Below are 15317 nucleotides of genomic sequence, written 5' to 3'. Positions count from 1 at the left end.
GCACAATGGATTAGCAAACCATCGCCTTAACCACTCGGCCACCTCGTCACGCGGCTGCATTAAACTGGGATGGGGTGTTTTTCTGCAGCTATGTTTAGGATGATTACATTAAAGTGGTTAAACGTTAAAGCGGTGGTAGGTACATTAAAGCAAAGTGCTTTAAAAAACTTTGCCTGGCACTCTCGAACACTAAAGACAACCATCGACGAGGATGGGATTCGAACCCACGCGTGGAGAGCACAATGGATTAGCAGTCCATCGCCTTAACCACTCGGCCACCTCGTCACGTGTCTGCATGAAACTGGGATGTGATGTTTTTCTGCATCTATGTTTAGGATGATTACTTTAAAGTAGTTAAACGTTAAAGCGGTGGTAAGTACGTTAAAGCAAAGTGCTTTAAAAAACTTTGCCTGGCACTCTCGAACACTAAAGACAACCATCGACGAGGATGGGATTCGAACCCACGCGTGCAGAGCACAATGGATTAGCAGTCCATCGCCTTAACCACTCGGCCACCTCGTCACACGTCTGCATGAAACTGGGCTCTGGTGTTTTTCTGCAGCTATGTTTAGGATGATTACTTTAAAGTGGTTAAACGTTAAAGCGGTGGTAAGTACGTTAAAGCAAAGTGCTTTAAACAACTTTGCCTGGCACTCTCGAACACTAAAGACAACAATCGACGAGGATGGGATTCGAACCCACGCGTGCAGAGCACAATGGATTAGCAGTCCATCGCCTTAACCACTCGGCCACCTCGTCACACGTCTGCATGAAACTGGGCTCTGGTGGTTTTCTGCAGCTATGTTTAGGATGATTACTTTAAAGTGGTTAAACGTTAAAGCGGTGGTAAGTACGTTAAAGCAAAGTGCTTTAAACAACTTTGCCTGGCACTCTCGAACACTAAAGACAACAATCGACGAGGATGGGATTCGAACCCACGCGTGCAGAGCACAATGGATTAGCAGTCCATCGCCTTAACCAGTCGGCCACCTGGTAACGCGTCTGCATGAAACTGGGATGTGGTGTTTTTGTGCATCTATGTTTAGGATGATTACTTTAAAGTGGTTAAACGTTAAAGCAGTAGTAGGTACATTAAAGCAAAGTGCTTCAAACAACTTTGCCTGGCACTCTCGAACACTAAAGACGACGATGGGATTCAAACCCACGCGTGCAGAGCACAATGGATTAGCAGTCCGTCGCCTTAACCACTCGGCCACCTCGTCACGCGACTGCATGAAACTGGAATGTGGTGTTTTTCTGCAGCTATATTTAGGATGATTACTTTAAAGCAGTGGTAGGTACATTAAAGCAAAGTGCTTCAAACAACTTTGCCTGGAACTCTCGAACACTAAAGACATTAAACGACGAGGATGGGATTCGAACCCACGCGTGCAGAGCACAATGGATTAGCAGTCCATCGCCTTAACCACTCGGCCACCTCGTCACGCGTCTGCTTGAAATTGGAATGTGGTGTTTTTCTGCAGCTATGTTTAGGATGATTACGTTAAAGTGGTTAAACGTTAAAGCGGTGGTAGGTACATTAAAGCAAAGTGCTTCAAACAACTTTGCCTGGCACTCTCGAACACTAAAGACATCAAACGACGAGGATGGGATTCGAACCCACGCGTGCAGAGCACAATGGATTAGCAGTCCATCGCCTTAACCACTCGGCCACCTCGTCACGTGTCTGCATGAAACTGGGATGTGATGTTTTTCTGCATCTATGTTTAGGATGATTACTTTAAAGTAGTTAAACGTTAAAGCGGTGGTAAGTACGTTAAAGCAAAGTGCTTTAAAAAACTTTGCCTGGCACTCTCGAACACTAAAGACAACCATCGACGAGGATGGGATTCAAACCCACACGTGCAGAGCACAATGGATTAGCAGTCCATCGCCTTAACCACTCGGCCACCTCGTCACACGTCTGCATGAAACTGGGCTCTGGTGTTTTTCTGCAGCTATGTTTAGGATGATTACTTTAAAGTGGTTAAACGTTAAAGCGGTGGTAAGTACGTTAAAGCAAAGTGCTTTAAACAACTTTGCCTGGCACTCTCGAACACTAAAGACAACAATCGACGAGGATGGGATTCGAACCCACGCGTGCAGAGCACAATGGATTAGCAGTCCATCGCCTTAACCACTCGGCCACCTCGTCACACGTCTGCATGAAACTGGGCTCTGGTGTTTTTCTGCAGCTATGTTTAGGATGATTACTTTAAAGTGGTTAAACGTTAAAGCGGTGGTAGGTACATTAAAGCAAAGTGCTTCAAACAACTTTGCCTGGCACTCTCGAACACTAAAGACATCAAACGACGAAGATGGGATTCGAACCCACGCGTGCAGAGCACAATGGATTAGCAGTCCATCGCCTTAACCACTCGGCCACCTCGTCTCACGTCTGCATGAAACTGGGCTCTGGTGTTTTTCTGCAGCTATGTTTAGGATGATTACTTTAAAGTAGTTAAACGTTAAAGCGGTGGTAAGTACGTTAAAGCAAAGTGCTTTAAACAGCTTTGCCTTGCACTCTCGAACACTAAAGACAACCATCGACGAGGATGGGATTTGAACCCACGTGTGCAGAGCACAATGGATTAGCAGTCCATCGCCTTAACCACTCGGCCACCTCGTCATGCGTCTGCTTGAAATTGGAATGTGGTGTTTTTCTGCAGCTATGTTTAGGATGATTACGTTAAAGTGGTTAAACGTTAAAGCGGTGGTAGGTACATTAAAGCAAAGTGCTTCAAACAACTTTGCCTGGCACTCTCGAACACTAAAGACATCAAACGACGAGGATGGGATTCGAACCCACGCGTGCAGAGCACAATGGATTAGCAGTCCATCGCCTTAACCACTCGGCCACCTCGTCACGTGTCTGCATGAAACTGGGATGTGATGTTTTTCTGCATCTATGTTTAGGATGATTACTTTAAAGTAGTTAAACGTTAAAGCGGTGGTAAGTACGTTAAAGCAAAGTGCTTTAAAAAACTTTGCCTGGCACTCTCGAACACTAAAGACAACCATCGACGAGGATGAGATTCGAACCCACGCGTGCAGAGCACAATGGATTAGCAGTCCATCGCCTTAACCACTCGGCCACCTCGTCACACGTCTGCATGAAACTGGGCTCTGGTGTTTTTCTGCAGCTATGTTTAGGATGATTACTTTAAAGTGGTTAAACGTTAAAGCGGTGGTAAGTACGTTAAAGCAAAGTTCTTTAAACAACTTTGCCTGGCACTCTCGAACACTAAAGACAACCATCGACGAGGATGGGATTCGAACCCACGCGTGCAGAGCACAATGGATTAGCAGTGCATCGCCTTAACCACTCGGCCACCTCGTCACACGTCTGCATGAAACTGGGCTCTGGTGTTTTTCTGCAGCTATGTTTAGGATGATTACTTTAAAGTGGTTAAACGTTAAAGCGGTGGTAGGTACATTAAAGCAAATTGCTTCAAACAACTTTGCCTGGCACTCTCGAACACTAAAGACATCAAACGACGAAGATGGTATTCGAACCCACGCGTGCAGAGCACAATGGATTAGCAGTCGATCGCCTTAACCACTCGGCCACCTCGTCACGTGTCTGCATGAAACTGGGATGTGATGTTTTTCTGCATCTATGTTTAGGATGATTACTTTAAAGTAGTTAAACGTTAAAGCGGTGGTAAGTACGTTAAAGCAAAGTGCTTTAAAAAACTTTGCGTGGCACTCTCGAACACTAAAGACAACCATCGACGAGGATGGGAGTCGAACCCACGCGTGCAGAGCACAATGGATTAGCAGTCCATCGCCTTAACCACTCGGCCACCTCGTCACACGTCTGCATGAAACTGGGCTCTGGTGTTTTTCTGCAGCTATGTTTAGGATGATTACTTTAAAGTGGTTAAACGTTAAAGCGGTGGTAAGTACGTTAAAGCAAAGTGCTTTAAACAACTTTGCCTGGCACTCTCGAACACTAAAGACAACAATGGGATTCGAACCCACGCGTGCAGAGCACAATGGATTAGCAGTCCATCGCCTTAACCACTCGGCCACCTCGTCACACGTCTGCATGAAACTGGGCTCTGGTGTTTTTCTGCAGCTATGTTTAGGATGATTACTTTAAAGTGGTTAAACGTTAAAGCGGTGGTAGGTACATTAAAGCAAAGTGCTTCAAACAACTCTGCCTGGCACTCTCGAACACTAAAGACATCAAACGACGAAGATGGGATTCGAACCCACGCGTGCAGAGCACAATGGATTAGCAGTCCATCGCCTTAACCACTCGGCCACCTCGTCTCACGTCTGCATGAAACTGGGCTCTGGTGTTTTTCTGCAGCTATGTTTAGGATGATTACTTTAAAGTAGTTAAACGTTAAAGCGGTGGTAAGTACGTTAAAGCAAAGTGCTTTAAACAACTTTGCCTTGCACTCTCGAACACTAAAGACAACCATCGACGAGGATGGGATTTGAACCCACGTGTGCAGAGCACAATGGATTAGCAGTCCATCGCCTTAACCACTCGGCCACCTCGTCATGCGTCTGCTTGAAATTGGAATGTGGTGTTTTTCTGCAGCTATGTTTAGGATGATTACGTTAAAGTGGTTAAACGTTAAAGCGGTGGTAGGTACATTAAAGCAAAGTGCTTCAAACAACTTTGCCTGGCACTCTCGAACACTAAAGACATCAAACGACGAGGATGGGATTCGAACCCACGCGTGCAGAGCACAATGGATTAGCAGTCCATCGCCTTAACCACTCGGCCACCTCGTCACGTGTCTGCATGAAACTGGGATGTGATGTTTTTCTGCATCTATGTTTAGGATGATTACTTTAAAGTAGTTAAACGTTAAAGCGGTGGTAAGTACGTTAAAGCAAAGTGCTTTAAAAAACTTTGCCTGGCACTCTCGAACACTAAAGACAACCATCGACGAGGATGGGATTCGAACCCACGCGTGCAGAGCACAATGGATTAGCAGTCCATCGCCTTAACCACTCGGCCACCTCGTCACGTGTCTGCATGAAACTGGGATGTGATGTTTTTCTGCATCTATGTTTAGGATGATTACTTTAAAGTAGTTAAACGTTAAAGCGGTGGTAAGTACGTTAAAGCAAAGTGCTTTAAAAAACTTTGCCTGGCACTCTCGAACACTAAAGACAACCATCGACGAGGATGGGATTCGAACCCACGCGTGCAGAGCACAATGGATTAGCAGTCCATCGCCTTAACCACTCGGCCACCTCGTCACACGTCTGCATGAAACTGGGCTCTGGTGTTTTTCTGCAGCTATGTTTAGGATGATTACTTTAAAGTGGTTAAACGTTAAAGCGGTGGTAAGTACGTTAAAGCAAAGTGCTTTAAACAACTTTGCCTGGCACTCTCGAACACTAAAGACAACAATCGACGAGGATGGGATTCGAACCCACGCGTGCAGAGCACAATGGATTAGCAGTCCATCGCCTTAACCACTCGGCCACCTCGTCACACGTCTGCATGAAACTGGGCTCTGGTGTTTTTCTGCAGCTATGTTTAGGATGATTACTTTAAAGTGGTTAAACGTTAAAGCGGTGGTAGGTACATTAAAGCAAAGTGCTTCAAACAACTTTGCCTGGCACTCTCGAACACTAAAGACATCAAACGACGAAGATGGGATTCGAACCCACGCGTGCAGAGCACAATGGATTAGCAGTCCATCGCCTTAACCACTCGGCCACCTCGTCTCACGTCTGCATGAAACTGGGCTCTGGTGTTTTTCTGCAGCTATGTTTAGGATGATTACTTTAAAGTAGTTAAATGTTAAAGCGGTGGTAAGTACGTTAAAGCAAAGTGCTTTAAACAACTTTGCCTTGCACTCTCGAACACTAAAGACAACCATCGACGAGGATGGGATTTGAACCCACGTGTGCAGAGCACAATGGATTAGCAGTCCATCGCCTTAACCACTCAGCCACCTCGTCATGCGTCTGCTTGAAATTGGAATGTGGTGTTTTTCTTCAGCTATGTTTAGGATGATTACGTTAAAGTGGTTAAACGTTAAAGCGGTGGTAGGTACATTAAAGCAAAGTGCTTCAAACAACTTTGCCTGGCACTCTCGAACACTAAAGACATCAAACGACGAGGATGGGATTCGAACCCACGCGTGCAGAGCACAATGGATTAGCAGTCCATCGCCTTAAATACTCGGCCACCTCGTCACATGTCTGCATGAAACTGGGATGTGATGTTTTTCTGCATCTATGTTTAGGATGATTACTTTAAAGTAGTTAAACGTTAAAGCGGTGGTAAGTACGTTAAAGCAAAGTGCTTTAAACAACTTTGCCTGGCACTCTCGAACACTAAAGACAACCATCGACGAGGATGGGATTCGAACCCACGCGTGCAGAGCACAATGGATTAGCAGTCCATCGCCTTAACCACTCGGCCACCTCGTCACACGTCTGCATGAAACTGGGCTCTGGTGTTTTTCTGCAGCTATGTTTAGGATGATTACTTTAAAGTGGTTAAACGTTAAAGCGGTGGTAAGTACGTTAAAGCAAAGTGCTTTAAACAACTTTGCCTGGCACTCTCGAACACTAAAGACAACCATCGACGAGGATGGGATTCGAACCCACGCGTGCAGAGCACAATGGATTAGCAGTCCATCGCCTTAACCACTCGGCCACCTCGTAACACGTCTGCATGAAACTGGGCTCTGGTGTTTTTCTGCAGCTATGTTTAGGATGATTACTTTAAAGTGGTTAAATGTTAAAGCGGTGGTAGGTACATTAAAGCAAAGTGCTTCAAACAACTTTGCCTGGCACTCTCGAACACTAAAGACATCAAACGAAGAAGATGGGATTCGAACCCACGCGTGCAGAGCACAATGGATTAGCAGTCCATCGCCTAAACCACTCGGCCACCTCGTCACGTGTCTGCATGAAACTGGGATGTGATGTTTTTCTGCATCTATGTTTAGGATGATTACTTTAAAGTAGTTAAACGTTAAAGCGGTGGTAAGTACGTTAAAGCAAAGTGCTTTAAAAAACTTTGCCTGGCACTCTCGAACACTAAAGACAACCATCGACGAGGATGGGATTCGAACCCACGCGTGCAGAGCACAATGGATTAGCAGTCCATCGCCTTAACCACTCGGCCACCTCGTCACACATCTGCATGAAACTGGGCTCTGGTGTTTTTCTGCAGCTATGTTTAGGATGATTACTTTAAAGTGGTTAAACGTTAAAGCGGTGGTAAGTACGTTAAAGCAAAGTGCTTTAAACAACTTTGCCTGGCACTCTCGAACACTAAAGACAACAATCGACGAGGATGGGATTCGAACCCACGCGTGCAGAGCACAATGGATTAGCAGTCCATCGCCTTAACCACTCGGCCACCTCGTCACACGTCTGCATGAAACTGGGCTCTGGTGTTTTTCTGCAGCTATGTTTAGGATGATTACTTTAAAGTGGTTAAACGTTAAAGCGGTGGTAGGTACATTAAAGCAAAGTGCTTCAAACAACTTTGCCTGGCACTCTCGAACACTAAAGACATCAAACGACGAAGATCGGATTCGAACCCACGCGTGCAGAGCACAATGGATTAGCAGTCCATCGCCTTAACCACTCGGCCAAAAACAGGGCAAAACGGACTGCCATGGCGGGGGAAAGAAAAAAAAAAGAAAAAGCGAAGGGGGAAAAGGAAAAAGGAAAAAAAAGCGGTGGAACCGGATATTTCTTTTTTTTATATTTTGTTTGTTACCAGTTCTCTATGCATATTTCCCTTACTAACAAACTAACTAACACATTTCTTAAATAAATATTTATACTTTTACTTAATCGCAAAACACTTCCTCAAATAATTTTTGTACAGCCGAAATAAAACAAAGAACACGTATTTGTATTTCTACTAATATGTTTTATTCAAAAGTCTTAAATCCAATGCAACATTCATAATAAATATTCCTTATGTGTATTAATATAATTTTAAATAATATTGATTGCAACTATAATAAACAAACAAATGCAGTTTAATAATAAAAATATATACATATTTACATATACTAATGATAATAAGCACTTCCACACATAGTTTAATAAAAGTTTATTTAAATATAATGTAAATAACATATGTGTCTATGTATATATATATATACGCATGAATATATATAATTTATACATTTAAAAACTTTAACATTAAAGATAGATAGATAGATAGATAGATAGATAGATAGATAGATAGATAGATAGATAGATAGATAGATAGATAGATAGATAGATAGATAGATAGAAATAATATAATATATGTGTCAGAGGGTGTTTTGGTGTTGGTTCATGTTTCATGTTTTTGAGGTATCATGTTCACAGTCATGTTTTTTCATGCACTTCCTGGTTTGTCATGTGATCCTGACATGTGCTCCCTTGTTTTGTGTTCTGTCATGTCATTGGTTTATTGTTTGATCATTGTTCACAGGTGTCCCTTGTCCAGTCATTAGTCTATGTATTTTAGCCCTCATGTTTGCCATGTGTAATAGATGTTGTTACCCACTGTTAGTGAGTATATTGTTTATGTTCTGCTTCATGCCAAGCCTAACCTGTTGTTTAATGTTTTGGATTTAAGGTTGCTCTAATAAAGACTGCACTTGGGTTCTAAACCTTGCCTCCAGTGGACTTAATGTGACAATATGTATAAATACTATAATAAAAAATACTATTCTGCTAAACACACCACACACTCTTGCCAGGACTTGCACCTGGAATCTTCCACCCAAAGGATGGATGTGTTACATTACACCACAAGAGTTTTTTGTGTGTTTTTTTATTTTAACTATTACACCACACAAGTATTATTCTTTTTTTTTTCCTTTTTTTTTTTTTTGTGTGTGTGCAAATTAAGCATTGCAAACACAGCAACTAAAAACAAAAGGTTCACATCACAACACACCACACAGCAAACACATTTAAAAATATATAAACATAAAAAATATATAAAAATGTAATAAAATATATAATAAAACTGCTATATAAAGCAATTCAAAGAGGTCCCTGTACACTCTCCTTCCACTGAGCCACAGAGAGGCCTGAAGCTGGACAGTACCACCGGCCCTTCAACTGAGTGTGGCCAGTTGTCTTGTTTTTGGATTGCCCACAGTGCTTGCAGGTGTAGTGGTAAACATCCTTTGTCAGGCGTTTCCTTGGTGGTTCACCCCTAGCCATTCTTTCCTCGTCTTCTTGGGCAGCTTTCTGCTGCCTCCAGGTACGCTGCCTGGGCTGAGTAGGGGGACCAGTTTGTGGTAGTCGGTTATCAGGTGGGTCCTGGAACTGGGGATGAGGCTGGAACTGGGCTGGGTCCTGGAACTGGGGATGAGGCTGGAACTGAGGAGGCTGGAACTGGGCTGGGTCCTGGAACTGGGGATGAGGCTGGAACTGAGGAGGCTGGAGCTGGAACTGAGGAGGAGGCTGGAACTGGGGATGAGGCTGGAACTGAGGAGGAGGCTGGAACTGAGGAGGCTGGAGCTGGAACTGAGGAGGAGGCTGGAACTGAGGAGGCTGGAGCTGGAACTGAGGAGGAGGCTGGAACTGAGGAGGCTGGAACTGGGCTGGGTCCTGGAACTGGGGATGAGGCTGGAACTGAGGAGGAGGCTGGAGCTGAGGCACTGGTAGACCTGGTGGGTAGCTGGGAAAGGGTGGGTAGGATGCAAAGTCTGCTGCTGGTGGATATATGGGAATTGCTCCAGGGGGAGGGGTGGGCAGGGGGCACCTTTTTGAGGTTCGTTTGCGAACAAATGCCTTTCCCTCCTGATTTTCAGGCTCCTCAAAAACCATTGCCTCATGCCCATGTTGTAAAGGAGCAGCTGGAAGGTCTCTCACTTCAGGAAGCGGCTCCTTTGCCAGGTATAGTTGATTAGGCAGTTCAGTACCCTGCAGCAGCATGTCCCTGTCTGCACGTTTTTGTCTTCTTAGGAGCCTGCAAGAGAAATTCAAGTAATTTATTAAAATTGGTTTTAAATTTATTGCCCTAATTTATTGAAATGTGCTACAGAAATAATTTAAATTAGTGATACATTTCAGTAGGCATCTGTAAAAGTGCATTCTACCATCTTAATATATATCTAAATTATGGCACATGCTTTCAATGCAAAATGATCGTGAGTACAAGTGAAAGGGTTTAGAAGCAATTGTTTGTGTGAATTTAGATTGAATATTTGGATTTGTGTTTAATGTTTTAAGAAAATTAGCGATGGCTACAAGAATGTATTTTAGAAATTCAGAAAAACTGTAATGACTTGCCTGGTTTAATAAAGTTTCAATAAACTAAACTTAATATAAAGCCCATTGTCTTAACTTTTATTAATTTTTAAAAGAAACATGTACAGGAAGGTTTTTCAAGTACAATCTTGATATGCTACTGTGATTGTATAAAAGTACAGCACAAAATAAGACTCACCATGAGGAGACAGTAGTGGTATTTATTGGGACCAGAACCAGGTTAGTCTGTTCTAGAACTGCCCTGCTGTCCTCCAGAAGCTGTTTTAAGTGGCTGTATACTGCTACAATAGATTGAGGAATTGGCAGAGTTTTTCCACTTGTGTCCTTGGGCCTGTTCCGTGCTTGCTTAAACTCTTTGAAAAGTCGTAAGCAAACACATTCACAGACCCGGTGGACTTCAGGGTCCTGAGCCGCCTGCCCATGAGTCATGAACAGTCTATGGAAAAGAAGGGTGATATAATCTGGACTGTATACTGTGTAAAATATAAACTAGTGACAATTCAAATTGTTAAATTACCTCTCTGCTGCCTGCTGTCCTGGAGCAGAACCGCTTGGCTTCCTGGATGCTCTCCATGGTCCTGTCAAGGTGTTTTTCTTTGCCCTCTTACCATATTTCGAGGGCACTTTGTCCATGGGATTCAAAGCCATGTACAGACGGACTATTTCGGCCTCCTCTTGCAATGACAAGGCAGTGATTGTACGGTTTAGGCCAACCAGGTACGCTGCCAAGGCATCAACTGCCTCCCAGCCCAAGACACCTCTAGCATCACAACGTACACTCTGAAAATTGAGAAAATAAGCAAGTCCAATAAATATATACAGTGTTGAGTAAATAGTTCACATTATACATATATTTTAACTGTACATATTGTTGACAATATGTTTTTCACATGTCAGCAGATACATTTTTCTTTTTAAATTTTTTCTTCATTGGTTCTTAAACTGGTTTGTAGGTTTGTCCATGTTGTTTTGAACATGTAATTTCTATTTCAAGAAATGAGCCAAACCATTGGAGAAAAACTGTAATAAAAGATATTACAGGATAGCAACATTACCTGGCCGGATGTGCTAGGATGTGCCGTGTCATCCGCCTCATCCTCACCGACCTCCTCATCAGGGGATTTGGGTCCAGTCTCCCCTACAGGACTGGTCACCTGGGCCTCCATGACAGCTAATGGAGGGTCAGATTCACCAGCCCTAAGGTCAGCTGGATTGCACACAGTCCTGTCATAATCGCCTTCATCCTCGGGCTCCTCCGAGGGGACTTCGGTCATGTCACTGTTGGTTGCCATCAGCTGATCACCTTTATTGGACTGGGCCAATAAGTATTCAACAGCAATCCGCTCCTCTGCAATAATTTGTAACACATTGTTAATGGGGAAAGGACACACACACACACACACACACACACACACACACACACACACACACACACACACACACACACACACACACACACACACACACACACACACACACACACACACACACACACACAAACAAACACATGATTGAGAGAGAGAGAGAGAGAGAGAGGAATGCTCCAATGCTCAGCATTTCCTTGAGAGATATCTTACCAGTGGGCTTTCCTGGAGGGGTGAACTCAGGCATCAAAGCAGAGCCAAGGACCCTTTGGCTCAGGTTGTTTAGATGAGACATTAAAGAAACATCAAATGTTCTTAGGGTTGAGGCCCCCACCACAGCTACAGCTTCTTTTGCCCGGCTCATGTTCCACCTCGAGGCCCCCTCCAACATATACATTTGGGTGTGCAATGCATTGCATCTCCATCCTAATAATGAAAATGCAAATATTCAGTCAGTAATTATTTTAAACTGAGGAAATACAAATTTAATGACACAGTTATAGAACAGTGAAATAGAATAATAAGACAAATAGCTTGTTGTAAATTCCATGAAAGCAAGCCAAATCCAGGTAGTACCCAGGATTCTACTACTATAATGGTGACACTATAGCAATCTTTACAACTTAACAACCTACAGAACATTTACCAGGAATGAAGGAACACTGATGACGGTGAAAACTCTCCAGAGAGGATGACCCCCTGCCACACCTAAGCACATTTAGTACTTTGCCACCCTTCTGGAGTGTCCCCGTCTTTGTGTATAAGTCAACATGTGGAGGGTCCTGGATGCACTCGAGGTGTTTTTTCTGCATCTCCCACACATGCTGCATGCTGTCAGGGTTAACTAGGCGAAGCCCTGTAGTGTCGGTTGACTCCCAGACCGATTCCAGCAGCCCTGAAATCATGGCCCGTATCTCCTCAGCCCCACGTGTCCGCCGCCTACAGTGCTTCACCAGTTCACCGGTGCTGATGGTGGCTATGAGCTGCGCCTCAGTGGGAGCCTGTCCACCATGCTTGTTTTTCCACTCCCCTCTCTTGGCCACCTTAAGTTCTTTCACATCCTCCTGATCCCACTCAAAGATACAGGAGGAAAGTTTGGAACAAAAGGTACCATAGAGAGGGTGGTGCTCTGTGGTAAGCCCGCAGTTAAATCTCCTCATGAAATGGAAAATATCAAGCCTCACAATACACTTCCATGGCCGAAAAAGATTCAGCACTGCAGGTGCACCTGTGGAGGGGGAAAACATTAGCAAAAAGCATGCATTTGATTGTATTTCAACATATTTTTCAGTCATAATAATTAATTACAATTACATTACATTGATATAATAATAATAATAATAATAATAATAATAATAATAATAATAATAATAATAATAATAATAATTACAACCACTATTAACATTTGTAAAATATATTGCAATGCACATGTGACCCTGGACCACAGAACCACGTAAAATCATACGTTGAACCGGAATATCTGTAGCAATAGCCAACAATACATTGTATGGGTCAAAATTATTGATTTTTCTTTTATGAGAAAAATTAATATAATTATTATTAATATTAAGATCATGTTCCATGAAGATATTTTTTGCAAATTTCCTATCATAAATATATATATATACCAAAGTTTTTTTGTGAGTGGATATGCATTGCTAAGGACTTAATTTTGATAAATTTAATTTTCTTAATATTTCTATTTTTTTGTACCCTCAGATTGAAAATGTTCAAATAGTTATATCTGGGCCAAATAATGTCCTATCCTAACAAACCATACATCAATGGAAAGCTTATTTACTCTGAATGAGCTTGCCTTTCAGATGATGTCTACATTTTAATTAAAAGATGGTGTTAGAATACATTTGGTTCCTGAAACATTTGATTCCAGTGGGTGTGTTTTCATGCATATTGATTAGTTTCCAAGTACTGATAGTTTCCTTGACACTATGCGCAAATCAATGGAACAGAAAATATAAGCACATACTCCTGTATTTAACATTAAACACAAATCCTTAATGGATTATTTTGAAATGGTAAAAAAAGTTTCAGTGTTTAATCATTAACAATAACTGTTCAATTTCAAAAAATATATATAGTTTGATCAATCGTTAGAGCTGTTTTGCCCATATTCTTGACATGTCTTAAGCACACCCCTTCAAGTAAAGTGTTACCAAAAAGACCATTAAGACTTGGTTTTGTGGTCCAATGTCACATTTGATAAAGTAGTAATCTGAAAATCCCACCTGACTGACTGCAGCAATCCCGGTCAACATAGATGACCTCCGGCTCTGGCTCACCAGCATTCTGGTAGCGTCTGACGATGCCCTGGCACAGCTCCTCCAGTCCTGCACCCTCAGCTGTTGTCAGAACGCTGTTCAGAACCTGGCCGAGCTCATTGCCGATGTTCGTCATCCACGCAGCTGTGTCCCCAATGTCCCCAGCCAGCTTTTTGGTGATCTGAAAAATAAGCATAAAGAAACATAAAGACATTCTAACAGGCTTAATTATATATTTTCTTCTTTTTGTTATGGTACATTACTCATATATATATAAAATCTCATGCTGAGACCTTCATGTATTGTACCTTCTTTGTAGAATCCATTTTTAGGATTCGGCCATAGGTGGATGTAATCACCCCCTTCATCTCGTCGAGATGGCTGAGGATGTCATTGGAGTGGACAGTCTCAAACCACTGGGCGAGTGGAAGCGGCCTGAAGGGTGCAGGTGCAGGAAAGGATGGTGCCGTTGTAGATTGGACCAGGGCAACCTTTTTCAAATTATGCTCACAGTCAGAGAGGTACTGGATGGTCCGTCGTGCCCACTCCTCACTGTGGACTTCCTCTACTGCTGACTGGAGGTAGGAAGAACTGTTGCCACTGGTCCTTGGCCTGAGGAAGGTCACACATTTCTTGTCCAGGGCTAGCTGAGAGGTCAGCACTGCTGGAAACATTGTCCTGTGTGCCACATCCAGTTGTAAAAGGATGTCCTGGCTCCATGGGCATACTGGAAGCCTGCATACACTGCAGCGTGGATAGTCTCCACCCACCAGGTAATAGCGACTACCCATGTCGATCACCTCCCTGACCTTTGGGTAGATCCCTGAGTGGTGCATCTTACGGCCACACTGTTGGCATTTAAGAGGAATGCCCCACATCCTCATTGGTGCCCACAAGAACATCCTCTGTCTGAAGTACCACCCAGGCTCAGGAGGAGATGGCTTGGGCTGCATCGGTGGATAAAACCAGTTCTCCTTGATCTTCTGCCTGAGCTGTCCTGTGGGCTCATAGAGGCACTTGGCAATCCATACCCAATCTGCTGGCTGGAGGACTCTCTTGAACTGACTGGGAAGAAAGCTTTCCCAATCAGTTACAGCCTGAGGCAGAGGTGTGGGCTGCACAGAGGGTGCTGGATGTGAGGATGGAGTGGGCTGCGAAGATGTAGAGCGCCATGGTTGTGAGGTCTGTGGAACTGGAGAGTGGTGAGGGGATGGAGATGGTCTTGGGGACGGAGTGGGCCACTGGGATGGAGTGGGCTGTTGTGGTGGTGGAGGCTGTACAGCTGGAGAGTGGCGTGGGGATGGAGTGGACTGTGGTGGTGGTGGAGGCTGTAGAGCTGGAGAGTGGCGTTGGGATGGAGTGGGCTGTGGTGGTGGTGGAGGCTGTAGAGCTGGAGAGTGGCGTTGGGATGGAGTGGGCTGTGGTGGTGGTGGAGGCTGTAGAGCTGGAG

At 43.8% G+C, this 15317-nt stretch overlaps 19 non-coding genes across 19 annotated transcripts; all 19 read right to left on the bottom strand.

The window, feature by feature from the left end:
• Positions 1–440: 440 nt before the first annotated feature.
• trnas-gcu (transfer RNA serine (anticodon GCU)) lies at positions 441–522 on the bottom strand. Its single transcript has one exon. It is a non-coding gene; the product is annotated as a tRNA-Ser (tRNA).
• Positions 523–677: 155 nt separating this feature from the next.
• trnas-gcu (transfer RNA serine (anticodon GCU)) lies at positions 678–759 on the bottom strand. Its single transcript has one exon. It is a non-coding gene; the product is annotated as a tRNA-Ser (tRNA).
• Positions 760–1362: 603 nt separating this feature from the next.
• Positions 1363–1444, bottom strand: trnas-gcu (transfer RNA serine (anticodon GCU)). The gene has a single exon. It is a non-coding gene; the product is annotated as a tRNA-Ser (tRNA).
• A 155-nt stretch (positions 1445–1599) lies between these two features.
• trnas-gcu (transfer RNA serine (anticodon GCU)) lies at positions 1600–1681 on the bottom strand. Its single transcript has one exon. It is a non-coding gene; the product is annotated as a tRNA-Ser (tRNA).
• Positions 1682–2073: 392 nt separating this feature from the next.
• On the bottom strand, positions 2074–2155 carry trnas-gcu (transfer RNA serine (anticodon GCU)). Its single transcript has one exon. It is a non-coding gene; the product is annotated as a tRNA-Ser (tRNA).
• A 155-nt stretch (positions 2156–2310) lies between these two features.
• trnas-gcu (transfer RNA serine (anticodon GCU)) lies at positions 2311–2392 on the bottom strand. The gene has a single exon. It is a non-coding gene; the product is annotated as a tRNA-Ser (tRNA).
• A 155-nt stretch (positions 2393–2547) lies between these two features.
• trnas-gcu (transfer RNA serine (anticodon GCU)) lies at positions 2548–2629 on the bottom strand. The gene has a single exon. It is a non-coding gene; the product is annotated as a tRNA-Ser (tRNA).
• A 155-nt stretch (positions 2630–2784) lies between these two features.
• trnas-gcu (transfer RNA serine (anticodon GCU)) lies at positions 2785–2866 on the bottom strand. Its single transcript has one exon. It is a non-coding gene; the product is annotated as a tRNA-Ser (tRNA).
• Positions 2867–3732: 866 nt separating this feature from the next.
• trnas-gcu (transfer RNA serine (anticodon GCU)) lies at positions 3733–3814 on the bottom strand. The gene has a single exon. It is a non-coding gene; the product is annotated as a tRNA-Ser (tRNA).
• Positions 3815–4196: 382 nt separating this feature from the next.
• trnas-gcu (transfer RNA serine (anticodon GCU)) lies at positions 4197–4278 on the bottom strand. Its single transcript has one exon. It is a non-coding gene; the product is annotated as a tRNA-Ser (tRNA).
• A 155-nt stretch (positions 4279–4433) lies between these two features.
• trnas-gcu (transfer RNA serine (anticodon GCU)) lies at positions 4434–4515 on the bottom strand. The gene has a single exon. It is a non-coding gene; the product is annotated as a tRNA-Ser (tRNA).
• Positions 4516–4670: 155 nt separating this feature from the next.
• On the bottom strand, positions 4671–4752 carry trnas-gcu (transfer RNA serine (anticodon GCU)). The gene has a single exon. It is a non-coding gene; the product is annotated as a tRNA-Ser (tRNA).
• A 155-nt stretch (positions 4753–4907) lies between these two features.
• On the bottom strand, positions 4908–4989 carry trnas-gcu (transfer RNA serine (anticodon GCU)). The gene has a single exon. It is a non-coding gene; the product is annotated as a tRNA-Ser (tRNA).
• Positions 4990–5144: 155 nt separating this feature from the next.
• trnas-gcu (transfer RNA serine (anticodon GCU)) lies at positions 5145–5226 on the bottom strand. Its single transcript has one exon. It is a non-coding gene; the product is annotated as a tRNA-Ser (tRNA).
• Positions 5227–5381: 155 nt separating this feature from the next.
• Positions 5382–5463, bottom strand: trnas-gcu (transfer RNA serine (anticodon GCU)). Its single transcript has one exon. It is a non-coding gene; the product is annotated as a tRNA-Ser (tRNA).
• A 155-nt stretch (positions 5464–5618) lies between these two features.
• On the bottom strand, positions 5619–5700 carry trnas-gcu (transfer RNA serine (anticodon GCU)). The gene has a single exon. It is a non-coding gene; the product is annotated as a tRNA-Ser (tRNA).
• Positions 5701–6329: 629 nt separating this feature from the next.
• trnas-gcu (transfer RNA serine (anticodon GCU)) lies at positions 6330–6411 on the bottom strand. Its single transcript has one exon. It is a non-coding gene; the product is annotated as a tRNA-Ser (tRNA).
• Positions 6412–7040: 629 nt separating this feature from the next.
• On the bottom strand, positions 7041–7122 carry trnas-gcu (transfer RNA serine (anticodon GCU)). Its single transcript has one exon. It is a non-coding gene; the product is annotated as a tRNA-Ser (tRNA).
• Positions 7123–7277: 155 nt separating this feature from the next.
• Positions 7278–7359, bottom strand: trnas-gcu (transfer RNA serine (anticodon GCU)). Its single transcript has one exon. It is a non-coding gene; the product is annotated as a tRNA-Ser (tRNA).
• Between the last annotated feature and the right edge of the window lie 7958 nt (positions 7360–15317).

Source organism: Pseudorasbora parva, chromosome 22, assembly GCF_024679245.1.
Source record: "Pseudorasbora parva isolate DD20220531a chromosome 22, ASM2467924v1, whole genome shotgun sequence".
Lineage (NCBI taxonomy): Eukaryota > Metazoa > Chordata > Actinopteri > Cypriniformes > Gobionidae > Pseudorasbora > Pseudorasbora parva.
This window is presented reverse-complemented; position numbering and strand designations above follow the sequence as displayed.